The sequence below is a fragment of the Vulpes vulpes genome, chromosome 3 (genome assembly GCF_048418805.1).
Source record: "Vulpes vulpes isolate BD-2025 chromosome 3, VulVul3, whole genome shotgun sequence".
Taxonomy (NCBI): Eukaryota; Metazoa; Chordata; class Mammalia; order Carnivora; family Canidae; genus Vulpes; species Vulpes vulpes.
This window is the reverse complement of record NC_132782.1, coordinates 92,571,529-92,591,491: the sequence shown is the minus strand read 5'-3', so window position 1 is coordinate 92,591,491 and position 19,963 is coordinate 92,571,529. Positions and strand designations below refer to the sequence as shown.

The window sequence follows — 19,963 nt, the reverse complement described above, 5'->3', positions numbered from 1 at the left end:
CCAGACATCCCCAGTCCTTCCACTGAGACCCAGATATCTTTGCACCTCACTCAGATACAGATGCCCCAGTTAGCTGACCCGCAGGTTTCTCTTGCCACCCAATCCAAGTAGGCGCCTGTCTGGCTCAGCCTGAATTCCCCTTAATTTGAACCCGGCCATCCCTGTCACCTCTTAGCTCAGGCCTCTGTCACCCCTCACCTGGCAGTTTTCAGGTGCAAAGTAACCCCCCTGAAACTTTCAGATCTTTTATACCAGGTCCGAGCCCTCCTCCTGCTCTTTATCGTGTGAACCTCACCTCCTGAGCAAATATGATCAACCTCTTAGGATCAGTTGTCAAGCAGGGTCCGGAATATCTTATCCGGCCTCTCCCCCCAAGGGTGACAGATCACAGGGTGGGGTACTCAGGGCCAAGGCCAGATCTCAGGACGGACAGGCAGGATAAACTTGAGAAAAGGTCACCAACCGAAAGGACCATCAGCTTTGGGTGGGCTAAGTTACTAATCACTTCTGGGTGTGGTCTAAGATTCCCTCCCCTATTTGGGTGTTCTGCAGGTGCTCTCACCTGCAATATGTCATCTTTCAAGATAAACATTGTCCTTTCAGGGCATTTGAAATATAGATTCTCTTGGAGAGGGATTACACTCCCAATGCCCCATACTTAGGAGTGCCTACTATATTCCAGACAATTTTTTCCCTCTCCTTTTTACTTTATATGAAAAAAAAAATCCACATTGATAGAAAAATTGAAAGAATTGTACAAGTACCCATATACCCACCACGTCAATTTTACCATGGTTAATATTTTGCTGTATTTGTTTTTTTTTTCTTCCCCCATCTATCCATCCTCAACCTGCCAGACTGTTCACAAACCTTTTCTGAGAAGGGTAAGGTAACATGGGGGGCACCTGGGTGGCTCAGTGGTTGAGTGTCTGCCTTTGGCTCAGGGCTTGATCCCGGGGTCCTGGGATCGAGTCCTGCATAAGGCTCCCCGCAAGGAACCTGCTTCTCCCTCTGCCTATGTCTCTGTGTGTCTCTCATGAATAAATAAAATCTTAAAAAAAAAAAAGGTAACATGGTGTTGGTGGTGGACACTGAACACCTGTAGATCCCCCTCTTGGGAACAGTCAGTCCAGAGGGCATGTGGGAAGCTAAGGAAGTAAAAGTAGCCAGGTCCTCCTTGGGGGCAGTTCTGCTCAGGACCCCAGGACTCCTGGGAGCCACAGCTGAATCTTCCGGGGGTTATAGCCCACACAGGACAATTGCTCTTTCCTGTAGGTCTGAAATGCCTCCCGGATTGATGTCATAGATTTCTTCTCTTTGGAGGCCCTTCCTTTCCACCTACATCCCTAGGATGGACTCCTGAGTCCTGCTTCCTGACCCCTCTAGGACTGGCTCTTTGACCCTCTGGGTCAGCAGGTCCAAGCAGACAGAAGGATGGAGCCCCGGGAGGGGCTGGAGTCATTAACTTTGGTTATTAATGACTAGTCATTGGACACACAAAGCACCCACCCATCACAGGCTCACCATCTAGGACTGAGAGCTCCTCCCAAGAAAGCAAGGGAACCCCACCCTAAGAAGCCGGAAATAGGACAGGGCTCTTCTGGAGATTGCTGAACCAGGAGGGCAGCCAGGGACACCATGTCTGACCTCACTTCTCCAAGTTCAAAAGAAGCCTGTCCTGCTGACATACGTTTCCTTCATTCCAGATGTTCTGTTTTGTCTCTTGTCCTCTCTGGTTTTCCTTTGTTTCCTGATTCTGTGTCTTAATTTTTCCCCCATGTCTCCTGCTCTGAGGATTTTTCTTTATATTCTATCTCTGTGTTTTTTCCTTCTACCTCTTCTCTGTCTCTCTTCCTCCCCCAAACTCTCTTTCCTGTCTCTTCTCTTACTGTGTCTCTCTCCTCTTCCTTTTTTTTTAAATTTTTATTTACTTATGATAGTCACAGAGAGAGAGAGAGGCAGAGACACAGGCAGAGGGAGAAGCAGGCTCCATGCACCGGGAGCCCGATGTGGGATTCGATCCCGGGTCTCCAGGATCGCATCCTGGGCCAAAGGCAGGCGCCAAACCACTGCGCCACCCAGGGATTCCCCTCTCCTCTTCCTTATTAGGAATATATCCTACAGGATGCAACCAAACACCAATATTAAAGATGGCCTCAGAGAGGTCTGAGGTGAATGCTTAGGGAGAATGCCCTCGCATTTCCATGCATGATGCATCTGGGATCCTCATAACAGAGGCCCCCACACTTGTCATGGGTTTATCTGATGCACTTAGTGAAGTTCTGGAATATAGGTGAGGTCCTGAGCCGATGACCAAGAAAGAATTCTTGAGACCTCTTTGGTGAAAAATGGTGATTTTATTAAAACAAAGGGACAGGATCCATGGGTAGGAAGAGCTGGGTAGGAAAAGCTGTTGCCCAGGGCCTGTGAAGAGTGGCTGATTATATACCTGGGTGTTGGGAGGGGTTTGGGGATAGCATCCTTTCTAAGGAACTTTGGAAGCAACGTTTCCAGGACCCTGAGGCGGCTAGCTATTGTTGGGGAAAGGTCATTTATTACCAACTAATAAAACCTGAGTCACGAAACCCTTCAGATGTATATGGTGGGCCACATGCTTGGGGGATGATTGCTAACAAAAATCTTGGGGGTTTAGAGATAAAGGAAATTTTTTTTTTAAGATTTTATTTATTCATTCATGAGAGACACAGAGAGAACAGAGGCAGAGACACAGGCAGAGGAAGAAGTAGGCTCCATGTAGGGAACCCGACGTGGGACTCGATCCCGGGTCTCCAGGATCACGCCCCGGGCCGAAGGCGCCCAGATAAAGGAAATTTCTAAAGGAATTTTTATATGTTAAAGTAGACTTACAGGATCCTGGGGGGTGGGCAAAGATTGCCTTTTGCCCTTAGCAAAGTATTAACTTGGAGGCAGCTGAGTGGTAGAAGAATGCTCCACTGCCTGTTTCAAGGATTTGTCAATGTGCCCCGGCTTGTGCTTTGTCCTCAGCTATTCCTCTGTTCCCCCATCACACTGACCCCACCTAAGCAGAGAGCCAGAGTTTTCCCATCCCTACAGACTGCTCCCTGTGTTCCCACAGCAGGCCTTCCAGCCCCTCTCCAGAGGGCAAGAGAGGCCTTTCTTCCAGTGGGAGAGGGTCAGGGCTCATCCTCTGTCGGTCCCAACCACATAGGCCATTGTGCAGCTCATGTGGGGACATCCAGGGTTTGCTCTGATTTGGTGCCGAAAGAGTCAAGAGGAAAGTGGTGGAGGCATTGGGACACCAGACCTCACCTCTACTTCCACTTCATTAACTCCTGTTTGAATTTTTCACATTTTACCCATGTGTCTGCTGGGGGCCTACCTTCCTTAGTCCTACAGGCAGTGGGGGTTGTCCCTGTCCCCCTTCTACAGGCAGTGGGTCACCCCTACCCCCAACCTACAGGCAATAGGGTCACTGTTCCCATCCTACAGGTAGTGAAAGTCCAAAGCCTCCCAAGCTTTCTACTGTTGCAGGGCAGCTTACATTCTCTCCATCTTCTCTGCCCCCCTGGCAAAGCAACTTACACATTTGTGGAGCATCTGTATGTTGGAGGCAATGTTCGAGATGTTGGAGAGACAGCCACCAAGGAAGAGTTGAGTCACATACTCCCCCCAGGAGCTTTTGCTCCAAGGACTGGGATGGGGGGTGGGGGTGCTGTCAGACAATGGAACAACTGTTAGCACAGGACAGGCCTGAGGAAGTACACAAAGCAGAGGGAGCTGGGAGCTGGGCTGGGAAGGCTGTTCTGCTGCCTGGGGGGGCCTCCCTCCTCAGGTAACATTGATGAAGACTAAGACCTGACTGAAGCAATGGAAAGAACAGATGTTTGGGGGTAGACTGGGCCTGGTGAAGGCCTGAGTGCCAAAGCCCCGAGTGGGTGTGCAAGCAGTGAGTGTGTGCAGGGGAGCAGGGGCTGGTGGTAAGTGTGGAAGTCATGAGGGTCATGAGGGTGGAGAGGGAGGTATGGACAGCAGACAGGGGGCAGATGGTGCGGGGCCTGAGAGGCCTGGTCAGGAGTTTGGATTCCTCCTGATGGTGAGGGGAGCCATTGAGGGATCTTACCTTTTTTTTTTTTCTTTTTTTAAGATTTTTATTTATCTATTCATGAGAGACACAGAGAGAGAGGCAGAGATGTGGGCAGAGGGAGAAGTAGATTCCCTGTGGGAGTCTGAGGGGGACTCCATCCCAGGACCCCAGGATCACTCCCTGAGCCAAAGGCAGACACTCAACCACTGAACCACCCAGGCGCCTGAGGGGTTTTGCTTTTTTTTGGGGGGGGGGGGGTGTTGCTTTTTAAAACTGGAGAATGAGGGCAGCCCGGGTGGCTCAGTGGTTTAGCACCACCTTCAGCCCAGGGTGTGATCCTGGAGTCCTGGGATCCAGTCCCACGACAGCTTCCCTGCATGGATCCTGCTTCTTCCTTTGCCTGTGTCTCTGCCTCTCTCTCTCTCTCTCTGTGTCTCTCATGAATAAATAAATAAATAATCTTTTTAAAAAAATAAATAAAAATAAAAGTGGAGAATGCAGGGATGCCTGGGTGACTCAGTGAGGTCAGCCTGGGAGTCTTGGTTTCCCTCAGGTCATGATCTGGGGTGGGAGGTTCGAGCCCCACCTCCCGCTCTGAGCTGGGCGTAGTCTGCTGGTCCCTCTCCTCACCTCTCTGTCTTTCCCTCGCGCTCTCTCTCTCAACTAAATATTTATTTATTTATTTTTATTTTTTAAAAGATTTTATTTATCTATTCATGAGAGACACAGAGAGCAGAAACACAGGCAGAGGGAGAAGCAGGTTCCTGCAGGAAGCCCACGTGGGACTCGATCCCGGGACCCCAGGATCATGCCCTGGGCCGAAGGGAGGTGCTCAACCTCTGAGCCACCCGGGCTGCCCTCAAATAAATATTTTTTTAAATAGATGATGATGATGATGATGATGATGATGATGAAGATAGATGATAGATAGATAGATAGATAGATAGATAGAAGTGGAGAATGGGGCGCGGTGGGAGTGGGTGGTAAGAGCGGAGGTAGGGGCCCCAGCAGAAGCAGTGGGAGCTCTGACCCCCCGCCCCCCACACCAGGCCCCTGGCTCTGCTCCTCCCCTGCTCCGACTTGAGAACTACTTCCTCTCCCAGACAAAGCAGTTTAAATTCTGATGCAAAATCCCGGGGGGGGGGGGGGGGGGGGGGGGGGGGATCCGCTTCTTCCCGCCCATCCTGGATGTTTCAAAATGTTTTTCCAAACAATGGCAGATCTGTTTCCTGCTAAGAAAAAAAAAAATCTCTATCTCCTTGTGTAGGCCTTGGGTCTCCCTGGTGGCTTCATTTGAACAAAGGGCTTTAGCACAAAAGCAAATGTGAATATTGCTTCTCTGTTCACCCTTCACTGTTCCAATGAGGAAACTAAAGTCTCGCAAGAGGAGTGACCCCACTCAATTGCAGACGGGGTCCCTCTACCCCCTGCCCTCCTGTCCCCAGTGCCCCACATGCCAGCCCCTGCAGTGGCCTGCAGTTTGCCCATGCCACTCCTGCTGCCTTCTGCTCGTCTAGTATCTTCTACCCTCAAGACATTCATTGACACCTGCCCCTGCACCTCTCACCAAGCGTCTATCGCAGGTGCCCTCTCCCCAGCCCCTCCCTCCACTACAGATTTCTTCTCTCTGGCCTCCAGCTGTGCTTCCTACATCACCAGCTTGCCTCTGATTACTCTGTGCTGTAATTTATCTGTTTACATGGAACCTCCTCTACTAAACCTGGAGCCCACTGGAAGCCAAGCCAGTGTCTTCACCTCTGACTTCTCCGTTCCTGCTCCCCACCTGGCATTTCTGGTGCCCCAGAAATGACAGTCTTAGCTCCGGTGAGAATTCTACTAAATGCGCATCCTTTGTCTTTTCACGCCTGTGTCTCTCCTCTGGTAGGCTCCTATTTGGGTTTTCTTGTTTCTTATTTCTGAATCTTCTGGTAAAATTCTGCGTTCAGTAGAATACTGGACATAAAGACCAGTTTTCAGGCTGAGGTTCTCTATCCAACACTCATTAGCGGAGTGAATGTAAAGAAGTCACATTTTAGGGCCTAGATTTCTGCATTTGTAAAATAAGAAAAAAAGGTCTCCAGGTCAACCAAAATCCTCAAGGATGAGGTTTTTTTTTTTTCTTTTCTTTTCTTTTAAGACTTTATTTATTTATTCATGAGAGACACAAAGAGAGACAGAGACACAGGCAGAGGGAGAAGCGGACTCCATGCAGGAAGCCCGACACGGGACTCGATCCAGGGACTCCAGAATCACGCCCTGGGTTGAAGGCAGGCACTAAACCACTGAGCCACCCAAGGATTCCCGGATGATGTTTTTCTATCGTAGGTCTTAACTCGCTACTGGACCACGAAATCAGACTATATATTTTTAGTTTATTTATTTGTTTGTTTGTTTGTTTTTTAGTAATTCGTACATATAAGGTGGGGCTCGAGGCCGTGACCCCGATATCGAGTTGTGCGCTCTTCTGACTGAGCCAGCAGGGCACCCTAAGACCAACATAATTTTAAACACGGACCAGAGGGACGCCTGGGTGGCTCAACGGTTTAGCGCCGCCTTCAGCCCAGGTCGTGAATCTGGAGTCCTCGGATCGAGTCCCACATCATCAGGCTCCCTGCATGGAGCCTGCTTCTCCCTCTCCCTCTGCCTCTCTCCCTCTCTCTCTCATGAATGAATACATATAATATTTTTTAAAAAAAAACTTTAAAAATAAATAAAAGTGGAATAGAGAAGAAAGTGAGAGCATCGCATGCAACAAGTCTAAATACAAAAATAAAATAAAATAAAATAAAATAAAATAAAATAAAATAAAATAAATTAAAAAAAAAAAAAACAAGTCTAAATACTGTTTCCTGAACTATTGTTTCAGTTAAATACTCTATACTGTGTATTGGCTCACAATATAAAATGTTCTTTCCTATTGTGAATTGGTATTTAAAAAAAAATCCTTGGAAAAAAACCTTTCCCTCTCTCAAAGGGTAAGATTCTTTGTATACCAATGCAGTTCAAAACTGCCAGGTTAGAAGTGGGTTGGGACACCTCTAGGGTAGTAACCAGAGCACCTCCAGAAACCCAAAGTATATGTTGGAAATCTTTTTTTTTTTTGAGGGAGAGGAAACATGTAATTGACATGTAACATGATCAATTTCAGGTATATAACAGACTGGACATGTATATATTGCAAACTGAGTTAATTTTTTTTTTTTTTTTAAGGATTTTATCCATTTATTCATGAGAGACACACACAGAGAGAGGCAGAGACATAGAGAGAGAAGCAGGCTCCATGCAGGGAGCCCAATGTGGGACTTCATCTGGGACTCCGGGATCGCGCCCTGGGACTGAAGGCAGGTGCTCAACTACTGAGCCACCCAGGCTCACCCTGAGTTAATCATTTTTTGAAGTCAGAAACCTATAGCGATAGACCAGGAATATATTAGAAAGAGACAGGTCCTAAAGGGCTCCTGCCCTTACTCATTCCATGAGCTTCTGTTTGTTTATCTGCCATAGGAGATGAGTTTGACCAATTTGTGTCAAGCCCCTGGCACAGATCTGGCCCACATAAGTACTGAGTAAATTTTTTTTCTCTCTCTTTCTCTCTCTCTTTAATTCTCACAAAACATGGCCTTTTCTTTTTCCATCTCTTTATCTGAAGATAAAGTTGATGAGGGCAGCCCTTGTCTTTCTCATCTGCAGTTAGCTTTATTTATGGCTTAGCTTAGCTCAGATCCTGGAGATCTTTATCAAATGCATCATAAGACTCAAAGAAAGAATTTTTTTTAAGTTTATTTTTTTAGTCATCCCTGCATCCCACATGGGGCTTGAACTCATGACCCTAAGATTAAGAGTCACATGCTCTTCAGACTGACGCAGCCAGGTGCCCCTCAAAGAAAGAATTTTCTGTAAGTTGATTTGAACATTTAAGTTAAAGTCACTTGGAGGGACACCTGGGTGGCTCAGCGGTTGAGCATCTGCCTTTGGCTCAGGGGATGATCCTGGGATCTGGGTTGAGTCCCACATTGGGCTCATTGCAGGGAGACTGCTTCTCCCTCTGCTGTGTCTCTGTGTCTCTCATGAATAAATTTTAAAAATCTTAAAAAAAAAAAAGTCACTTGGAAATCTGGTTCTAATTTCCTTTTATTGGGGCACCTGGATGGCTCAGTCAGTTAAACATCTGCCTTCGGGTCAGGTCATGATCTCAGGGTCCTGGGATCGAGCCCTGCTTTGGGGCTCCCTGTTTAGCGGGGAGTCTGTTTCTCCCTCTCCTTCTGTGTGTTCTCTCTCTCTCTCTCAAATAAATAAAATCTTTTAGAAAATGTAATTTCCTTTTATTGAGCTATGATTACATGGTAATTTTTAAAAATCTGTGTGTGCTTTTTTTTTTTAAAGATTTTATTTTTAAGGGGCACCTGGGTGGCTCAGTCAGTTGAACATCCCACTCCTGGTTTCGCACAGGTCATGATCTTAGGGTCGAGGGATTGAACCCATGTCAGGCTCCACACCCAGCATGGAGCCTGCTTGGATTCTTTCTGTCTCCCTCTTGCGCCTTCCCACTGGCTCGTGCTCTCTCTTAAAAAAGAAAAAAATAATATTTTTTTAAAAATCCAATGAGTATTTTTTTAAGTTTTTAAAGTAATCTCTACACCCAATGTGGGGCTCGAACTTACAACCCCGAAGTCAAGAGTCAAGGAATGCCTGGGTGGCTCAGTGGTTTAGCACCTGCCTTTGGCCCAGGGTGTGATCCTGGAGTCCCAAGATCAAGTCCCACATCAGGCTCCTGGCTTGGAGCCTGCTTCTCCCTCTGCCTCTCTCTCTCTTTGTGTCTCTCATGAATAAATAAATAAAATATTTTTAAAAAATAATCAAGCCAGCCAGGTGCCCCAATTTCTGTGTTTTTGCCTTCAGCCTCAGTACCTCTTACTGAATGATTCGATCAATTGCAACTCTTTGTGTTTTCATTTGTTTCATTTATTTTTTCCTTTGTTTCCTGTATTTGTTTTTCTCCTCACCAAGAATAATCACCTTCCAGAACATATAACAATTTAACAATATCAAATATTGGTACAACAATATCATAGTGGGAATCAGGTGAGGTCATTCTGCCAGGATGCAGTCATCCTCACTGTGTGCGGAAGAATTCATCTAACAATATGAGCAGATTTAGTGTCCTTCATATATCACAGGAGGCTCAGTCACCTGCTCCTGTGCAATGTGTTCTACAAATGCATGACGACAGGGTCACTTGGTGTGCCCTTGTGGTGTGCTGGTGAAGGACATGGACGGCCGGGCAGGACCACTCAGAAGCCTGGGGCGAGTTATTTTACCTCTCTCTGCTTCTCTTTTCTCATATGAAAAATACACACAAACAAAAAAGTGATCATTGTGCCTGCCTCCATGGGTTGCTGTGGTCCTGAAATGGTTAATGTTGGTAAAGTTCCAGACCACTGCCTGGTACAAGGTGAGGTGCCAGGGAAGTGCTTCTTGTTCCTCATGGTCTAAGGAGTGACTCTGTCCTGTGAAAGTAAGAAAATCATAGGGGCATCTGGGTGGCTCGGTTAACGTATCTGCCTACCGCTCAGGTCACGTCCCAGGGTCCTGGGATGGATGGAGTCCCACATTGGGCTCTTGGCTCATCAGGGAGCCTGCTTCTCCCTCTCCTTCTACCTCCCCACTCCTCACGTTCTCTCTTGCTCCCCTTTGCTTTCTCTCTTTCAAATAAATAAATAAATCTTTAAAAGAAAATCATAAAGTTCCTAATTACCCTGCATGTTTTGCTTTATTTATTTTATTTTTTTAAGATTGTATTTATTTATTCATGACAGACACATACAGAGAGAGGCAGAGACACAGGCAGAGGAAGAAGCAGGCTCCATGCAGGGAGCCCGATGCAGGACTCGATCCCGGGTCTCCAGGATCACACCCCGGGCTGAAGGCAGCGCTAAACCACTGAGCCACCGGGGTTGCCCCATTTATTGTTTTTTGAGATTTTATTTATTCATTCATGAGACAGAGAGAGAGAGAGACGCAGAGACACAGGCAGAGGGAGAAGCAGGCTCCATGCAGGGAGCCCGACGTGGGACTCAATCCCAGGACTCCAGGATCATGCCCTGGACCGAAGGCAGGCGCTAAACCACTGAGCTACCCAGGGATCCCCTATTTATTTATTTTTACCCCTCGTTTTAGTTGTAAACCTAAATTGTATATTCCTAGCATTCCATACATACACTTCATCTTGTTCTTTCTTCCCCCCGCCCCCCCGACTCAATAGGAGTCAGTACTCTGCAGAGGAACTAAAGCCCCAGAGCCACCACCACCATCATCCCACCCGCCTGAGGGCAGGGCTCACAGATTTTAGTACTTCCCAACTCTGGCCCTGTCACATCAAGGTTATGAGATGTCATATATCTCCTCTAGCATCATCACCTTTTCATGTCCACTTGGCTAATGAAAGAATAAGGGCAAAAGGGTCAACTAAGCAGAGAACAGTGATACGAAGGCCAAGATAGCTTGAACTGAACATCATTAAAAGCACTTAGTGAGCTTGCTGGAAAAATGGGAATGAAGTGTCCTGCTGGGAAGGGCTCGCACCCTGGTGAGGGGCAAACCTGATCAACTGGTCTTCAGAGTGTAGTGAATGAGCAAAGCCAGAGGGCTAGGGATTCAGTCAAACACAGGGGAGGGAACCAGGGTCCCGGCTGTGGCCACGAAGTGTGGTCACAGATGCCAGAATTGCACAGTGAAGAGAGAAGCAGGCTGAGGTCTGGCTCTGCCACCTTCCTTGGGCAAATTACTTAACGTCTCTGAATCTCAGTTTCTTCATTAGAGAAGAAAGGATAAGATCCACCCCAAGGGTTATTTTAGAGGATTAAATGAAACATAAAAATGTGCTTAGTCAGGGGCACCTGGCTGGCTCAGTCAGTAGAGCATCTCCCGGGCATGATTCAAGTCCCCCGTTGGGTATAGAGATTACTTTATAAAAGAAAATCAATGTTCTTAGTAAATTGCTTGACACATAGAAGACGCACAGGCCAGGAGCAGTAGCATTGGAGGAGTGCAGACTTTGAAACAAAGTAGGAAAATCAGTGCAGGGGACAAAGTGGGACACATCATCCTTCACTGGGAAGAAAATGTCTGGGCATACAGGGCTCACAGAAACTATAGGAAGCCTGTAAGAATCCTCAGACAAAAAAAAAAAAAAAAAAAGGAATCCTCAGGCAAGCTATGAACAGACCCAAGAGTGAAAGCATGGTGTCCATGATTGCTAATCTATCCTTGGAGAAGGAGCCAAAGGGGCCAACACCCTCTCAGAGGCTGAGAATGAACAAGGAGGAGAGCTAGGGCTCCTGCCTGAAGGCATCAGCTTTCTGCACAAGAGAGAAAGCAGGTCCACTGATGACAAGAGTTGAGATTGGGCAAAGTTCGCTAGGGAAGCTGTGAAACATCTGGAAGAGCTTTGTAGGGAAGGGAAAGAAAGAGCATTGCCCAGATCCACATTGACAGCGTGACTGAGGGACCAGGTGGAGTTAGGGGCGTAAATGGGGTGAGTTTGTGTGATTTTCTCCAACCCGGCTCACTAACCTGGTAGTAGGATAATAGGCAAAAGGTTGTATTGGTCCAAGGCAGAAGCTTTATGAGGAAGGTGTGGCTGAGGACAAGGCTAGCAAGTGGCAGAGAGAGGTTGGTTGGAGCAATACACCATAAAGTCAGGGTTATAGAGGAAGTGCAGTAAGATCAGGGAGGGACTCCAGGATGTGGGCTCCAGGAAAAGAAATATCAATAGGATGCACCAGGAGGTGGAGTGGGAGAGAGGGGAGGCTCAGAGTCTGGGGAATCTGGTGGTCAGTGTAGAGCAATCTTGAGTGGTAATGAGATTGAAGGGGAGATCTTTTATGGTCTTTTTTTTTTTTTTTTCAAGATTGTATTTATTTATTCATGAGAGACACACTGAGAGAGGCAGAGACATAGAAGGAGAAGCAGGCTCCTCACAAGGAGCCTGATGCAGGACTCAATCCCAGGACCCCTGATCGCACCCTGAGCTGAAGGCAGGTGCTCAAACGCTAAGCCACCGAGGCGCCCCCATTATGGTCTTTCAGAGATGAGAAGCAATGCTATATCAAGACAGAAGAGGACAGAAGTTTTGAATGCCTACTTTATGAGGTGCTTTATATAAACTATCTACTATTACTTCCTTATAGCCCTTCAAGTTGGGAATTCGTGAAAAATGGGAATCAAATATTGGAATCTCAGATTTAATCCCAAGACTGACTGGTTCCAAAACCCAGATTCTTTCCACCGCTGCAAATATCCCCAAAGAGGTGGCACTTGGGACCTTTTAATTCATTATCATTTTAAAAAAATTATTTATTCATGAGAGACACAGAGAGAGGCAGAGACAGGCAGAGGAAGAGGCAGGCTCCTCATGGGGAGCCCAATGTGGGGCTCGATCCTGGGACTCCGGGATCATGCCCTGAACCAAAAGCAGATGCTCAACCACTGAGCTACCCAGGCATCCTGATTCTTTTTTTTTTTTTTTTTTTTCTTTTTTGTTGGAGTTCAATTTGCCAACATATAGCATAACACCCAGTGCTCATCCCATCAAGTGCCCCCATCAGTGCCCATCACCCAGTCACCCCCACCCCCCGCCCACCTCCAGGCATCCTGATTCTTATCATTTTTTTAAGTTTATTTATTTCGCTAATCTCTACACCCAACACAGGGCTTGAACTTATGACCCTGAGATCAAGAGTTGCATGCTACTCTGACTGAGCCAGTTGGGCGCCCCCATTCTTATCATTTTTCACAGTTCTCAAGGTTGGAATCTCTGACTAGGGATCCTGAGCAGCCACTAGGTACAATTGGCAGGCCCTGAGCAGTGATGAAACCTTCCTGAGTTCAGCCCTGTCTTTATTCCCTGTTGGCAGCAAGATAGCCCCTGGTGAGGGTTGGGACTCTCAGTGGGATAGGGCCCCACTGCAGAGTGCATGAGGGTGAAGGGAAGAGCAACAGGAATAGCTGTACTCTTTTGTTTAAGCTCTGGCTATGTTTCCTATGATTGACCTCCTCAGGAAGTCATTCATTCAGCAGGAGGAGAAGGTTGGAGATGGTCAGATCTGGGCTCGGATTCAGCTCCAGCACTTGAGTTGTGTGACTTTGGGTGCCATTGCCCAACTTTCTCAGTTGGCCCAGAATTAAAGAGTTTTCTGAGATGTGGAACTTCCAGTGCTAAAACCAGATTGGTCCTGAGGCGCCTGGTTGGCTCAATCAGTAGAACATGTAACTCCTGATTTTGGAGTCGTGAGTTCAAGCCCACATGAAGCATAGAGCTTACAGTAAGTACATACATACATACACACAGAAAACTGGGATGATCCAGACAAAATTGGGATGGTTGGTCACCCCAGATGGGCTACTCAACACTTCTAAGCCTCAGTTTCCAAGTACATTACAGTTACCTGCTATCTGCTTTTCTGCTCCTCACCACCTGAGGTTGTGCTTTTCAGAGAACATAAAAGCAAGGAATGTGGTTTAATTCCATTTGGTTAGAAGAAGCTCAAGTTTGCCTGCCTGCTCCTTCATCTGCTGAAGCTGAACTTCTGAAAGACAAATCAACTTTCACTGACATGCTGCTTGGAGTCTTCAGCTGTTGCTCATGTTGTGACCTGGACCCAAAGTCATGATCCTCCTTAGTTGAACCACCTCCCCTACTGTTCCTGGCCCCTACGTCTTGCTGTCAGGTAAGCATGGCAAGATCCAAGCACACATGCTCAGCAAACAGTGGTATGACAGTGGCTGGGCACAGGTGGATGAGGGCACCTTGAAACATAAAACCCAGAACTCTGGTCACAGTATCATTGCATACGGAGGGATCTTTAGGCTTCAGCCAGGATGAGTGGCATGAGCACAACAGGAAGAGAGCAAAGTCTTTCTGAAGGCTCATCTTCCCTGGTGCCTGCTGTCAATTCTGTTCTTGCCAGAGACTGGTGACCACCACATGTTGCCCAGGAGCCAGGTGCATAGGGAACTCAGCAATGTGCAGGAAGGCAGTGGAGCTGTCGTAACCATAGGAGGGTGGGTTCTGAGCAGAAAGTAAGGAGAAGTGGATGAACTCAACAGTCATAAATGTGACCATGCACAGTTCCTCAGAAAGGTAAACAGAGTCACCATATGATTGAGAAGTTCTACTTCTAGGTACAGACCAAAGAGAAACTGAAAACATTATGTGCACAGAAAAGCCTGTGCTGGAACATTCCATAGCATAGTCCTTTGTGATAACAAAGAAGTAGAAACAACTCACGTGGCCCCTCAACTGATGAATGGATAAAAACAATGTAAAATATCCATACACTAAAATATTCAGCTATAAAAAAAGAATGAAGTACTGATTCATGCTACAGCATGGATGAACCTTGAAAACACTATGCTAAGTGAATGATGCCAGATACAAGAGGCCACATGTTATATGATTGCATTTATGTGAGATGTCCAGAATAGGCAAATGCATAGACATAGCAAAGATAGTTTTTGCCAGGGTCTGGGGGAGGAAGGAACAGGGAGTGACTGCTAATGAGTACAGGGTTTCTTTCCGGGATGATGAGAATGTTCTGAAATTAGATAGTAGTGACAGTTGCACAGTCTTATGAATATAGTAAAACTCACTACATCTTATTGAGTGAGCTTCATAGCATGTGAAGTGTAGCTCAAGAGAAATAATAATAAAGTTTGGCCACTCAGTCCTGTTACCTGTAGAGAGTGCAGCAGTGGAGTGATGCCTTCAGGATCCCGTTGATACCCCTTTGGCATTGGGATGGGGTGTTAGAGGAGGAATGGATTTGGATGGATGAGTCTTCTGCACCCAGAATACAAGCAGATCCTCTAGTTGGATCACCAGTGGCTAACTGCCCGTGGAGGTAGTAAACCTTTGTGATGAATGGGGCCCTGACCGCCAGGTATGTGGTGGAGGACCTAAAGCTTAATGTTTCTCTGAGACCACCCATCTCCATCAGAATCAAGCTAAGAGAGATGCCTGGGTGGCTCAGTGGTTGAGCGTCTGCCTTCAGCTCAGGGTGTGATCCCGGGTCCGGGGATCGAGTCCCACATCGGGCTTCCTGTAGGGAGCCTGCTTCTCCCTCTGCCTGTGTCTCTCCCTCTTTGTGTGTGTGTGTGTCTTTCATGAATAAATAAAATCTTTTAAAAAAGAAAAAAGAAGCAGGCTAAGAACCTAAATATGAGCAGGCTCATTAAGTGTAGGAATTGGGAAGGGATACGGTAGCGCATTGGGCCCTCCTTTCTCCTGGGAACATCTGGTGTGCAGCCATGTGTCACAGGGTGCAGGGCCAGGTGCTGGCCACTGAAAGAACTGTACGGTATAGAGGTGGCCAGATCGGACAAGTGGGATCCAAGTGGAAGTGAAGGAGGCACCTGGCAAGTCAGATAGCAAGTCCTTTAGGCAGAAAGTGAGCAGAATGCCAAGGAGTAACTCACCTACCCCCCAAATTTCCTTCCTTACATTTTCGTGGGGCCTGGCATCCTCTGGACCTTCTGACTAGAGAGGACATAGCCCCAGATGGTGGCCTCCCGTTTGCTGGCAGGTTTCATCAGAGAGGCTGCACTGCTAGAAAAGTCGGCTTCTTCTGCCTCCTCAGTCTGCCCTTCCCCAAATAAATTAGGTGGTTTTATCCAGGGAGCTTTCCCATGTGCTCCACACCCAAGCAGGAGCACATAATTGACATATGCTGAGACCCGCAGGAACTTGGGCCATGTGGGTTGCTAGTGCTAAAGACCCTGGTCCTGGAATTGCTTGGCTGCTTGGCTGTCTTTCTCCCACCCCCCACCCCACCCCCGCCCCGTAACCTCCACAAGTTCAGGGACCGTGTCTGATTGTCCACTCTTAGATCCCCATGCCTGGCACATAGTAGATTCAAAAATAAATATTGCTTGCATTTGTGCTTTTACTGGTAGCCAAAATGTTCCCAACCAGTTTAGGGTTGGCAGGTTGTGCTTTTCCTAGGCAAGTGAGGAGTCCTTTAGGAGGGCCTCCATACCCGAAAGTAGCCAGGCTCCCCAAAACATAATCATAGCTGCCCCTCCACTCCTGGCTGCAGTTCCACTCAGCTCATCAGCAAGGATTCTGACACACCCAGGCACACATGCACACAAGCACACGCATGCATACAAATGTGGGAGCACACCCATCCTCACACACACTCAGATTCACATTGGCTTCTCTTCCCCCAAATTAGGTATCCAGTTACACTTCCTTTTTTTTTTAATATTTTATTTATTTATTCATGAGACACCGAGAGAGAGAGAGAGAGAGAGAGAGAGGCGGAGACACAGGCAGAGGGAGAAGCAGGCTTCATGAAGGGAGCCCAATGCGGGACTCGATCCCGGGACTCCAGGATCACACCCTGGGCCGAAGGCAGGCGCTCAACCGCTGAGCCACCCAGGGATCCCCTCCAGTTACACTTCCAATATGAAGTATCTGCTAGTGAAGGTGCTTGGCTGCCTCTTTTGGAAATCCAAGCTAACCCATCTTAGATGGTTCCTGATCAATTTTCTTAGAATCAAAAAGAAAAAAAAAATCTTAGAATCAAGCCCAGAATGGAGTCATTCCTTATGGAGATGCTGGGTGAATAGATAAGCATCATTTACTCTTTTTTTTTTTTTTATTTTTAAAAAGTATTTTATTTATCTATTTGACACAGAGAGACCACAAGCAGGAGGAGTGGCAGGCAGAGGGAGAGGAAGAAGCAGGCTCCCTGCTGGGTATGGAGCCCCCATTAGGGGGTCAATCCCAGGACCCTGAGATCATGACCTGAGCCAAAGGCAGACACTTAACCGACTGAGCCACCCAGGTGCCCCAAGTGTCATTTACTCTTGGAAGCCTTCCCTGCACACCTTTCTACCCACCACAGAGAGAGCTCCAGCTCTGTCTTTGGAGAAATCATGGAAGCCTTCCCAAAGTTACGAGGCTTTAGCTGAGCCTTGGCAGACAAGTAAAAGCCAGGTAGAGAGGTGTTCCAATCTCAAGGAGAAAGGGACTCTGTTTACCCGGCACCCAGTAAAGGGCCATTATCACTGGACGTTTTGTAGATACATGATAAATACGTACTGGAGAAAGGCAGACAGTAGACTCAGGGGCTGTAAGTTTGTGTGAGTGTGAGGTTGTAGCACAAATGAAGTTGAAGCTAGAGAGGTGGGTTTGGAGCCAAACCATGAAGGGCTGTGCACTAAGCCAGAGAATTTCCATCTGATCTAGCTGGTAGCAGTAAGCTCTCAAAGATTTCGAAGCAGGAAGGTGATAAGATCAGAACTGTCTTTTTGGGGTGCTTGGGTGGCTCAGTCAGTTAAGCATCTGCTTGGGGCTCAGGTCATGATCTCGGGATCCTGAGATCAGGCTTCTTATCTGAGCCACACATAGTGCTCCCTGATCAGCAGGAAAACAGCTTCTTCCTCTGCTCCTTCCACTGCTCATGCTTTCTATTTCTCACTCTCTCTCAAATAAATAAAATCTTTTAAAAAAGAAAAAAAGAGCTGTCTTTTTAAAAGATTAGCCTGGAGTGGATCCCTGGGTGGCTCAGCGGTTTCGCGCCTGCCTTTGGCCCAGGGCATGATCCTGGAGTCCCAGGTTCAAGTCCCACGTTGGGCTCCCGGCATGGAGCCTGCTTCTCCCTCTCCTGTGTCTCTGCCTCTCTCTCTCTCTCTCTCTCTCTATGTCTATCATAAATGAATAAATAGATCTTTAAAAACAAATAAATCTTTTTAAAAAATTAGCCTGGAAAAGATTAGAATGGGGGAGAAATTGAGTGAGGGAAACCGCATCAGAAGGCTGTTGAGACAGGACACGAAGGTGTGGCTATGGGGGTGGAGAGGGTCATCACATTCGCAAAGTATTTTACATATAAAATCACCTGGACAGGCTGACGTGGAAGGAAATGAGGAAGAGGAAAGATTCCAGGATAGTACACCTTCCTAGCTCAGCACACTGGGCTGATTGCACAATCCCATTAGCTCAGATTGACATAAAGGAGAATAAACAGAGGGAGAGATGGTAGGTTTTAAAACCTTTTTATTATGAAATATTACACAACTATAGAAAAGTAAAAAAAAAAGAGGAAATGTGTTGTGCAATAATAATGAGGCCATTTTTTTAAAAAAGATTTTATTTATTTATTCATGAGAGACACACAGAGAGAGAGAGGCAGAGACACAGGCAGAGGGAGAAGCAGGCTTCATGCAGGGAGCACAACATGGGACTTGATCCCGGGTCTCCAGGATCACGCCCTGGGCTGAAGGTGGCACCAAACCGCTGGGCCACCGGGACTGCCCAATGAGACCATTTTTTAAAATTTATTAGTTACCTGTGAAATCTAGTTCTGTTCTAGAACATAGTTGACAGGTGTAAGATTATATAAATGAACGTTTTTGGTCTCGAGTCACAGAAATGCCACCCAAACTATTAAACACAAAGGGAAATGTATTATAAGGACACCAGAACCCAAAGACAGGAGTGAAGCTGGGCATCAGGAAGGAACTAGAGGGCACCTGGGTGGCTCAGTGGTTGAATGTCTGTCTTTGGCTCAGGGCATGATCCCGGGGTCCTGGGATTGAGTCCTGCATTGGGCTCCCCTCAGGAAGCCTGCTTCTCCTTTTGCCTGTGTCTCTACCTCTCTCTTTGTGTGTCTCATGAATAAATAGATAAAACCTTAAAAAAAAAAAAAAGGAATTAGAACCAGGTCTCTCCAGTGCTCCTCTCTGCTGGCTGGTTCTTCCATTTCTCTGGCCCATGTGATGGAGAGGGGTCAGTGAGAGTTCCTAATTTTTATATCTAACAGATTCAGTCATCCAGACAGTCATTCAATTTCAGCTCCAAAGTCCCAAGGGAGAGAACTCATTGGTCCCACACGTGTGGCATGTTAACCTAGTAACTTGTGGCTAGGTGCAAGGTGACATTCAGAAAAGATGATTCTTCAAATGGTGGCACTAGTCAAAGAATCCAACAAGTGTGCACTACAGGGCAGAAGCTGTCAGGCTCCCCCAAGGATGCAGACTAGAGCAGTGGTTCTCAACCTTGGCTGTATATTGGAATCACCCAGAAAACCGAAAGCCTGCTGCCTGGGTCCCACCTCTCGGGAGATTGTGATTGTCTTGGTCTGGGGTGTGGCTACAACATCAACCTTTTAAAAAAAGCTTCCCAGGTGCTTTTTTTTTTTTTTTTAAGATTTTATTTATTTATTCATGAGAGACACAGAAAGAGAGAGAGAGAGAGAGGCAGAGACACAGGCAGAGGGAGAAGCAGGCTCCCTATAGGGAGCCCGATGCGGGACTTGATGCCAGGACTCCAGAATCACGCCCTGGGCCAAAGGCAGGGCCACCCAGGTGTCCCCCAGGAGCTTCTGATGTACAGCCAGGGTTGTGAACTTGTGCCTAGTGCCATGTCCCTCCAGGTCACCCGGGTAACCTGCTAAGATGCAGCTTCTGATTCACAGAGGCTGGGCAGAGCCTGAGATCTACACTCCCAGGTGATGCTGTCCTGGCTGGTCCTCCACCTGCCCTGGGCAGTGAGGTTCTGGGACAGCACCGTCCAGTAGAAGTCTCTGTGGTGGCCAGATGTTCTGTAGCCACACTGCCCTGTGCAGCAGCCATGACTAGCTACATGTGTCTGTTGAACACCTAAAATGTAATTAGTGAGACTGAAGGACTGATTTTATTTTATTTGAATTAATTTGAATTGGAAGAACTGCATGTGGCTAACGACTACTGTATTAGACAGACAGGTTTAGTGTATCTCAGCCACGGAGGGGGAGGGCAGATCTGAATGGCTGTGGCGTTTCTTAACCAACCTCGGTGCTGCTGTTGCTACTGTTTTTCTCCTCACCCTCCCCAATTTAGGCCCTAAAACAG

General features: G+C 47.2%; 2 protein-coding genes across 10 annotated transcripts in view; one reads left to right on the top strand and one right to left on the bottom strand.

Annotated features, from left to right (window-relative positions):
• Nucleotides 1–19,963, bottom strand: part of ZG16 (zymogen granule protein 16) — a 48,664-nt gene that overhangs the window by 6,163 nt on the left and 22,538 nt on the right. For 2 of the 7 annotated variants that reach the window (XM_072753503.1, XM_072753502.1), the window contains exon 2: nucleotides 3,565–3,694. The exons of the other annotated variants lie outside the window; for them this stretch is intronic. The gene's annotated coding sequence lies outside the window, so the exon portion shown is untranslated. The remainder of the gene's footprint in view (nucleotides 1–3,564; nucleotides 3,695–19,963) is intronic. 7 annotated transcript variants of the gene reach the window in all.
• The window catches only part of C3H16orf54 (chromosome 3 C16orf54 homolog), a 40,737-nt gene that overhangs the window by 13,334 nt on the left and 7,440 nt on the right, over nucleotides 1–19,963 (top strand). The window contains exon 2 of one of the 3 annotated variants that reach the window (XM_026011149.2): nucleotides 13,561–13,794. The exons of 1 other annotated variant lie outside the window; for it this stretch is intronic. The gene's annotated coding sequence lies outside the window, so the exon portion shown is untranslated. Of the gene's footprint in view, nucleotides 1–7,276; nucleotides 13,795–19,963 lie in introns of all 3 variants that reach the window. One more of the 3 variants, XM_072753495.1, reaches the window with a different exon arrangement.